Below are 9,939 nucleotides of genomic sequence, written 5' to 3' on the forward strand. Positions count from 1 at the left end.
GTGTGTTTAGTATTTATTGGCTGAGTGATATCATAGGCTAATGAGTAGGAGGATTATTCCAACCATTTTGGGGAAGAGTCTAGGAACTGGGCCACTGTCCACTTTTTGGTCTTTGATGGTTGGCCTTGGAAGTGCCTTGGTGCCTCTGGGTGTGTCATTTTCAGTTCAGTTCAGTTCAGTTCAGTCGCTCAGTCGTGTCTGACTCTTTGCGACCCCATGAATCACAGCACGCCAGGCCTCCCTGTCCATCACCATCTCCCGGAGTTCACCCAGATTCACGTCCATTGAGTCAGTGATGCCATCCAGCCATCTCATCCTTGGTCGTCCCCTTCTCCTCCTGCCCCAATCCCTCCCAGCATCAGAGTCTTTTCCAATGAGTCAACTCTTCGCATGAGGTGGCCAAAGTACTGGAGCTTCAGCTTTAGCATCATTCCTTCCAAAGAAATCCCAGGGTTGATCTCCTTCAGAATGGACTGTTTGGATCTCCTTTCAGTCCAAGGGACCCTCAAGAGTCTTCTCCAACACCACAGTTCAAACGCATTTTACAATGAGGGTATACTGAGGATCAAGGTCTAGTTGAAGTTGATTTGTCTGCCATCTTGGACCCATTTGATTCTGATCATTTTATGTTGTGTCCTCAGGCTATGTTATTCTTTTAAATGTTGTGCCCTGCCCACTTCCCTCCTGTTTTATTACTGCTGTTATCTCCATTCCACAGATGAGGTAGGCCCTGGGGTTAGAGCAGTTTAGCCAGTTACTTGGGTGAGTAGTGGCAAGGATTGGACTGAAAGATCTGGTTTTTTGTAATCTCATTAAAAAAAAAAAAAAAAAGGACTTCCTTGGCACTCCAGTGGTTGAGACTTTGCCTTCCATTGCAGGTGATGTAAATTCTATCCCTGGTCAGGGAGCTAAAATCTCATATGCCTCCTTGCCAAAAACCAAAACACAAAACAGAAACAATATTATAACAAATTCAATAAAGACTTTAAAAATGGCCTGCATTTAAAAAAATATTATGAGAATTTTAAATTCTTAAAAATTATGAGAAAAGGAAACTGTGAAGTTCTTTCTTACTGAAAGATACTTGGAGAGGGGAGGAATAGGTGTAGATGGAGTAGAGAATTAGAAGCAGGAACAGAAAAAATGGGGGAAAAATTCTCTTCACATTTTAGTTGCCATTTAAGTCACAATATATACAAACAGTGCTTGGAGAAAGCTATAAAATAATTAATAGTGCATGGGAGGAACATTTAAATTACAATTGTTTACATTTAAGAAACATTTTATATATCTGTTCAAGGCTTCCAGATATAGTTTTGTGTATGAATGCGAGAGGAAGAAACAAAGAAGGCCCAGAGGCAAGAAAAGGCAATTAGTGGGCCTCAGACAGGGCCCATCAAGGGAGGCAGAGGTTCTGACCTGACCTCGTCACCAAGCTAGGTGAAGTCTAAAACGGCTTCGGGCTGTTTTCTCACTGAGAATAGGGTCTGCCTTCAGGTCCTCCTCTGAGACTTGCCCGTGCTTACACTGGAACTTGCACCTTAATTTTCCTTCGTAAAACGGCATACGTGGCCCACATTCAGTACACAAGTTACTGGACTGTAACCAGTCAGTTCATCAGTTTCCAGATGCATTGATTAGGTTAATATGTGCCACAGTCCTAGATTGGGAGAATACTAGTAGGCTTCAGCCAAACTTAGCTAAATTCATGGTACCCTGAGGATTCTGCTGCTAGAATTAGGACAAAAATTAACTTTCATCTTTCAAGTGAAGTTATGAACTAGTAATAAGGACCTCGAGGCTTTGCATTGCTTTGTATTTTTTAACCCTGTAGCTCAGAGGGTATATAGAGTAGCACTGTTCCCCAGTTTTATGCGTGAGATGGCTGTGTGTGTGTGTGTGTGTGTGTGTGTGCGCGCGCGCGCGCGCGCGGGCTCACACTGTTGCTTCAGTCGTGTAACTCTTTGCCACATTATGGACTTGCCAGCCTCCTCTTTCCTTGGGAGTGGGTTGCCATTCCCTTCTCCAGGGGATCTTCCCGACCCAGGGACTGAACTGGCATCTCTTATGTCTCCTGCATTGGTAGGCTGGTCCTTTACTATTAGTGCCACCTGGGAATGCAGAGTTAAAATTTGTCTACTGAAACCATGCAGGCAGTTGCTAGTAAAACTGAACTGAAAAACAAAGTCTTTCCACTAGATGGCGCTGCCCACTAAACTAGAGGCTTGGGGTTGCGCTGCCTGCTGGTCAGAGCTTGTTTTTCAGGAAGAGTTTCTCTCCTCATCCCTTAAAAACAGAAAGAAGAAAGCCTCATTAGAAGTTCTGTTGTCTTCTTTAACTTCTCTCTGCTCAGCCATAATTTAGGGTGGCTAGTATCAAGGTGCAGATCTGAACACAGTATTTCTGGAATATCTGTGCTTCATGTAGAGGACTGGCAGTTTGGAGGCCATATTTATAAAGCAAATTTTTGAAGATTAGTTTTTAAAATGAATATTGTTATTATTATTTTTAAACACTTTGGTTTATATGATTAAAATTGAGATGATATAAAGAAATAAATCTGATATTCCAGACAAAACATGGACCTAGAAACGAGGATAAACAATTGAAAATAATACTGCTGGAAGAAAAATCATTCCCTTTGGTTTACACTTTGGTATAAATCTGCTTCCCTGGTGGCTCAGTGGTGAAGAATCCTCCTGTCAAAACAGGAGACTCCGGTTCAATCCCCAGGTTGGAAAGATCCCCTGGAGAAGGAAATGGCAACCCACTCCAGTATTCTTGATTGGGAAATCCCATAGACAGAAGAGCCTGGCCAGCTACAGTCCATAGAGCTGCAAAAGATTCAGAAAGGACTTAGTGACTAAGCAGCAACAATAATAACTCAGAATAAGTCACAAAGAAAAATACTATTTTAATACTTCATTGTCTCTCATTTATGAATATCCAAGAAAAAAATATAATAGTATGTGGAAATCCATTTTCTTTTGTTCATTTAATATGTTCTTTCTAGTCCAATTTTTTTTTTTAAAGCTATTAAGGTTATGTGGTGGTTTAGTTGCTAAGTTGTATCCAACTCTTGAGATACCATGGACTGTAATGTGGCCTGCCAAGCTCCCCTGTCCGTGGGATTCTCCAGGCAAGAATACTGGAGTGGGTTGCGATTTCCTTCTCCAGGGGATCTTCCTGACTCAGGGATTGATCCTGGGTCTCCTGCATTGGAAGGAGATTCTTTACTAACTAAGCCATCAGGGAAGCCTGTTAAGTTTATAAATATAAACCAAATATTGGTGTGTTCTTGGGTTTAGTCTTGGATACTGCATTGCTATCTCTTTGCTGATAGTTTGGATGATAAATGCTTTTGGCCTGGTTACTGTTGAGACTTTTTTTTTAAAAAGAACCTTATTTTTTATATTTAATAGGCAACTTTTTAAAGGAGTTTTAGTTTTACAGAAAATTTGCATAGAAAGTACAAGAGGGGTCCCTTGATTCCTTCTTCCCCCATTTTCCCTATTATTATCATCTTGTATTATTGTGGTATAATTGTTACAATTGAAGAACAATATTGATACATATTATTCTTAATTAAAGTCCATAATCTAATTAGGGTTCTCTAGTTCTTTGTGTTGTATAATTCTATAGATTCTCACAAATGTATAGTGCTATGCATCCACCATTATAGCATCATACAGAATAATTTTACCACCCTTATTCCATGCTCTGGTAAAAAAGCACAATTTAAGAGAATGATATGAGATCTAATTGGCTTTATTAGATGATCCATGAATCAGGCAGCCTTCCATCTAGCAACTAGAAAAGTGTTCAGAAGTGTTGCAAAAAGTACAAGATTTTTATAGGAAGAGGTGGAACAGCGAAGCTATTAGCAAAAGAAAAGAGAGGATTATCTTTGGGGTGGGATGTCTTTTTTCTGGGAAGGGAATGGCACAGGCTTTATCACTCCTCTTATTCCTCTGGGCAGGCAGGAGGGGGTGGAGGTGGTAGAGAGGTCCCATTTGACAGCTTACCTCATTGGTGCTGACCAGAAAATTCCAAACAGGCTGATTAAGATCACATTTCTGGGGAAGGTTGAAACTGCAATTAAGTTAGATATTAAATCTGTGTTTGATATCCTGGGCATTAGACAGTTGATGCAATTTTGGGCCAGTGGTTTACTTTTCAACAGGTCCATCTATTCATTCCTCTCTTTCTCAGCCATCAGCCTGTGGCAATGACTCATTATTTTTCCTGTCCTTATGGGTTTTGCTTTTTTCCAGAATGTCATATAATTGGGACCATAGAGTACTTAGCCCTTATAGACTGACTTTTCTTCCTTAGTTATATACATTTAAAATTCCTCCATGTCTTTTTGTGGCTGGTAGCTCTTTTATTTTGTAATTACTGAATAATAATGCATGGATGTACCAGTTTGTTTATCCATTCACCAATTGAAATAACATCTTAATTGCTTCCAATTTTTGGCAACTATGAATAAAGCTACTGTAATCATTTGTGTGCAAGTCTGTGTCAAGACATAAGTTTCCAAGTCATTCGGTAAATACCTAGGAGCACAATTATTGGATCGCATGGTTATGAACGATTAGCTCTGGGAGACATTGCCAGCCTGTTCTCCAAAGTGGCTGTGCCATTTTGCATTCCCACCAGCATTCCCACATCCTTGTAAGAAAGCCATTCTAATAGGGGTGTTCAGTTCAGTTCAGTTCAGTCACTCAGTCGTGTCTGACTCTTTGCGACCCCATGAATAGCAGCATGCCAGGCCTCCCTGTCCATCACCAACTCCCGGAGTTCACTCAGACTCACATCCATCGAGTCAGTGATGCTGACTCTCATCCTCGGTCGTCCCCTTCTCCTCCTGCCCCCAGTCCCTCCCAGCACCAAAGTCTTTTCCAATGAGTCAACTCTTCGCATGAGGTGTCCAAAGTATTGGAGTTTCAGCTTTAGCATCATTCCTTCCAAAGAACTCCCAGGGCTGATCTCCTTCAGAATGGACTGGTTGGATCTCCTTACAGTCCAAGGGACTCTCAAGAGTCTTCTCCAACACCACAGTTCAAAAGCATCAATTCTTCGGCTCTCAGCTTTCTTTACAGACCAACTCTCACATCCATACACGACCACTGGAAAAACCATAGCCTTGACTAGACGGACCTTAGTCGGCAAAGTAATGTCTCTGCTTTTGAATATGCATTCTAGGTTGGTCATAACTTTTCTTCCAAGGAGTAAGTGTCTTTTAATTTCATGGCTGCAGTCACCATCTGCAGTGATTTTGGAGCCCATAAAAATAAAGTCTGACACTGTTTCCACTGTTTCCCCATCTATTTCCCATGAAGTGATGGCACCGGATGCCATGATCTTCGTTTTCTGAATGTTGAGCTTTAAGCCAACTTTTTCACTCTCCTCTTTCACTTTGATCAAGAGGCTTTTTAGTTCCTCTTCACTTTCTGCCATAAGGGTGGTGTCATCTGCATATCTGAGGTTATTGATATTTCTCCTGGCAATCTTGATTCCAGCTGTGCTTCTTCCAGCCCAGTGTTTCTCATGAGGTACTCTGCATATAATTTAAATAAGCAGGGTGGTGGTGTTACTGTATCTTATTGTTTGTTAAGTTGTTTAAGCTGACTTTTATGATTGGATGCCAGATATTGTGAATTTTATTTTTCAGGGGAGGTGGGTATTTTTAATTTCATATTTCTTTAAAACTCTATTTTAGTACACAGTTGAATTTCTCAGAAATAGTTTGATCCTTTTGGGTATTATTTTTAAAGTTTGTTAAGAATAGCATTTTGTCTAGGTATGATTATTCCCCACTAATTAAGCAGGACCATTCCAAATATTCTGTACATTGTGTCCTGAATTATGAGGATTTTCTATCTGGAAACAGGTACTATTCCCAGGCACCTATGACTGCTGGGTTCTGTTCTCTCTTATCTCCTCAGATGGTTCTTTCTTTGATGTTCCAATTTCTTTAAAATTACTTATAAGCTGCCCTTCTAAAAAGGCTCCCCTGGTGGCTCAGACAGTAAAGAATCTGCCTGCAATGCAGGAGACCTAGGTTTGATCCCTGGACTGGGAAGATCCCCTGGAGAAGGGAATGGCAACCCACCCCAGTATTCTTGCCTGGGAAATCCATGATATAAGGAGCCTGGTGGGCTACAGTATATAGGGTTGAAAAGAGTCAGACACTACTGAGCAACTAACACTTTCACTTTCTATAAATTGTTTCAGGAGGGGGAAAAAATCTGGTTCCTGTTATTCCATCTAGATCAGAAGCAGAAGTCCCCTTTAAAGGGGGAAAAATCACACAAAAAAGTAAGAAAAGACTGGGGTAGAGGAGTGAGGAAATGATAAAACTAGCTTCAGATGAAGTCAGAGATGTTCATGATAATCTGTGATAAGTACTTATTGCCAAACCATCAAAAGACATATATTCCTTCTATACCTACTTTTATTCCAGAATTAATGCTTAATGTCAATAAAGCTAAAAGACATTCTTAGCTTTTTCCAGGGGTCAGTGGAAATAAATCAAGTTTTCTTTCATTTTCACTAAATCTAACTGCTTTTCCAAGGATAATTTCAATTGGTACTGGAATATTTTTAAAGCTAAACTTTTTTTTCTCCTTCATATAATAATGCTCATAATGCTTAACTTTATTTTCATAGATGCAGATAACATTATTATTAGAAGGATGTTTAGAGATCAAAAGTCTCATTTTACACATGGAGAAAGGAAACTGAGGTGCAGAGAGAATTGACCAGTGCAGGTGAAAGTATTAAATACAATGCAGTCAAATAACCAAGGAAGATATTATTCTTCATATGTTATAGTTTAGGACAGTCAGGCTCAAAGGGCTCAGATGACAGTGTTATATGTAGTGATAGAGATGGAGTCATTTATGGACAAAGAGTGCAGTATTTTCATATTTCTAGTCCTTTTCAGAAAATGGAGTTCCTATTTTCTGATCCTCAAACCAGGTTTCCTTTTGCAGCAGCCTGGAGGAAATTTATAAGAAATCACAGAACCATGTAACTCATATAATTCTGAGAAATGTTGATATAGTGATAGTATGACATAGAAGCCAGGATGTGGTGTGGACATTTCCATCCTATCTCTGAAATATAATTTATCAACAAGGCTTATATAAGAAAGGAAAATAACTGCTGGTTATAATTAGGTGTCTCTGTTTAATAGATTAAAAGAATATTGGCAGGACGTGAGAAAAACTACTAATTAAGTTGGCTTTGATTCCAGATCCCTGATATCTGAGCAGGGACTTCAGAACTCTCCTAATTCCCACTGTAGCCACCACACTCACATTTTAGCCTGGTCAGGTACAATGTTCTCAGAGTAAATGGTTTGGAAAAAAAAAGAGTGGCCAAAAAAAAAAAAAAGAACAAAAAAATGATCTTTTAGCAACAGTTTATGGTTCCTTTGTTTCAAGGATTTAAAATTTCAGTTTTTTGGTAAAATATCCCAACGAACAACATCGCTAAGATAAATTTTTGGAGTTCTTATACCTAGACTTATCCTGGCCATGGGATTTAATCATTGACTTCATATGTGCCTAATTCAGTGTTACTCACATACTAGGGGCTCAGGCCCCATTTGTGGTTGATACATATATTATTGGAGAAGGAAATGGCAATCCACTTCAGTATTCTTGCCTGGAGAATCCCAGGGATGAAGGAGCCTGGTGGGCTGCTGTCTATGGGGTCGCAGAGTCAGACACGACTGAAGCGACTTAGCAGCAGCAGCTTACTTCTCTCTTACATGTATAATTTATTTACTTTTAAATATTTTTTTTATGTGAACCAGTTTTAGAGGTTTTATTGAGTTTGTTACAATATTGCTGCAGTATATATATATATATATATATACATATATATATATGTATATATATATTTATGTTTTGGGATTTTTGGCCATGAGGCATGTGAAATCTTTGCTCCCTGACCAGAGATCGAACCCATACCCCCTGCATTGGAAGGTGAAGTCTTGGCCACTAGATCGCCACGGAAATCCATACGTGTATAATTTAGGTTTAGGCTTTTGCTGTTCTGGTTGGTTGCACACAGTTACAATGAATGTGCTAATCCTTTTCACTGGGAGCCTTCAACTGAATAAAAGTGACCAAACCTCAAACTCGTCCACCAACATTTTATACTTTAGTATTTGTTAGTCACTTCCTTCTACTAGGTTGATTTTAGAACTGTGCCAGAGAGTTGTATAATTCATCTTTGGTCAGACTTGGCTCTAGTTAACAAATAAATCAATAATTATGTGAGGTTTAGTACTTTAAACCTTTATCTTCTTATGAAAAAATGTGTTTTATTTCACCATCTCTCTTTCCATTATATGTCTACATACTGTAGTTTCCTCTAATTGAAACAGTGGGAAGGATTTCCTTAAGTTTCACATCTGTACTTTCTAACCCATTTAATTTTGAGACAACCAGGCTGTTTAGTTCTTATAATGATAAAAAAGGATTTATTTGATGGTTTGAAGCCAATTTGTATTGGATTCTTAGTGAAAAATCATCACTGAAAATACAAGGGGGATTTAATAGATCTGTTCTGAGATGTTCAGTTTATGAATACTATTTTCATAGAGCATTGCAATATTGGAAATGATTTGAGTAGATAGTATCCAGCTTATTCAACGAAGGTTAGGATCACTGACAGATAGACCTCTGACATGCTTTCATTTGCAACATGATTTCAATGTGGGAATAGTGTCTTCATCTCTGGAGTCACTGACTGAGATGGTTAATTTTATGTGTCAACCTGGCCAGACTACAGGGCCCAGTTTGGCCAAACATTAGAGTAGATGTTGCTGTGAAGGTATTTTGCAGATATGATTAACATTTGCAGTCAGTTGACTTTAAATATCTCCTCCTATATTGAGGAGCTTACCCGCGATAATCTAGAAGGTCTGATCTAATCATTGAAGGCTGTCAGAGTGAAAAATAAGGTTTCCCAGAGAAGGAAGAATTTTGCTTCAAGGCTGTAACATACAAGTCCTGCTTGAGTTTCAGCCTGCTGGCCTTCCCTACAGTTTTGGACTTGCCAGCCTCCACAACTGCAGCAGCTATTTTTCCTTAAAATAAACCTTTTTATATATATTTTGGAGAAGGAAATGGCAACCCACTCCAGTATTCTTGGCTGGGAAATCCCATGGACAGAAGAGCTTGGTGGGCTACAGTCCACTGGGGCACAAAAGAGTCAGATAGTTTAGCAACTAAGCAACAATAAAGTACTATAAAAATTAGTTGTTAGGATTGCCATTGTTATTTTTTTAAAGCCACAGTTGTTTGTATTAAAAGATTTGCCTATGTTTATATACGGCTTTACAAAGGTGATTTATAGCAATATAAATAAATTATCTTCTGTTCATTATATACATATAATATAAACTATAATATACAACATATATACTATAACATTGAAACTTTATATTAATTTTTATAGTTTAAAACTCAAAGAAACAATGACATTAAGTAAAAAGAGTTGATAAGACTTTCTATGTTGGAAACATGCTGGACTAGGAATCAGAATATTTACGACTTAGCCTAAGCCTGCCTGCCTGTCTGATAGGATTGTGACATAAATCAAGTGAAATAATTTATGCAAAGGATTTTGGAAATTCTATTGATGCACAAAAATTTGAAATTTTATTCAAATATAGAGGTAAGATTTACAATGTTTTGGTGAGCACTTTCTAGACCTTAATGTATCATACAGTTCATACAGTTTTGATGTCTGTGAAATACACTTTTGTTGAATATAATAGGCAGAATATTCATAGGTTTTGATTTATATTTGGTCTTCTATTATTCTATTTTGGCTTTTTGCTTGGTTTAAGAAATATCTGATTATGAGGCCTAATTAAACTCAAAAGCTTTTGTGCAACAAAGAAAACCATAGTGA

The sequence above is a fragment of the Oryx dammah genome, unplaced genomic scaffold, assembly GCF_014754425.2.
Source record: "Oryx dammah isolate SB20612 unplaced genomic scaffold, SCBI_Odam_1.1 HiC_scaffold_22, whole genome shotgun sequence".
In the NCBI taxonomy this organism is placed as follows: domain Eukaryota; kingdom Metazoa; phylum Chordata; class Mammalia; order Artiodactyla; family Bovidae; genus Oryx; species Oryx dammah.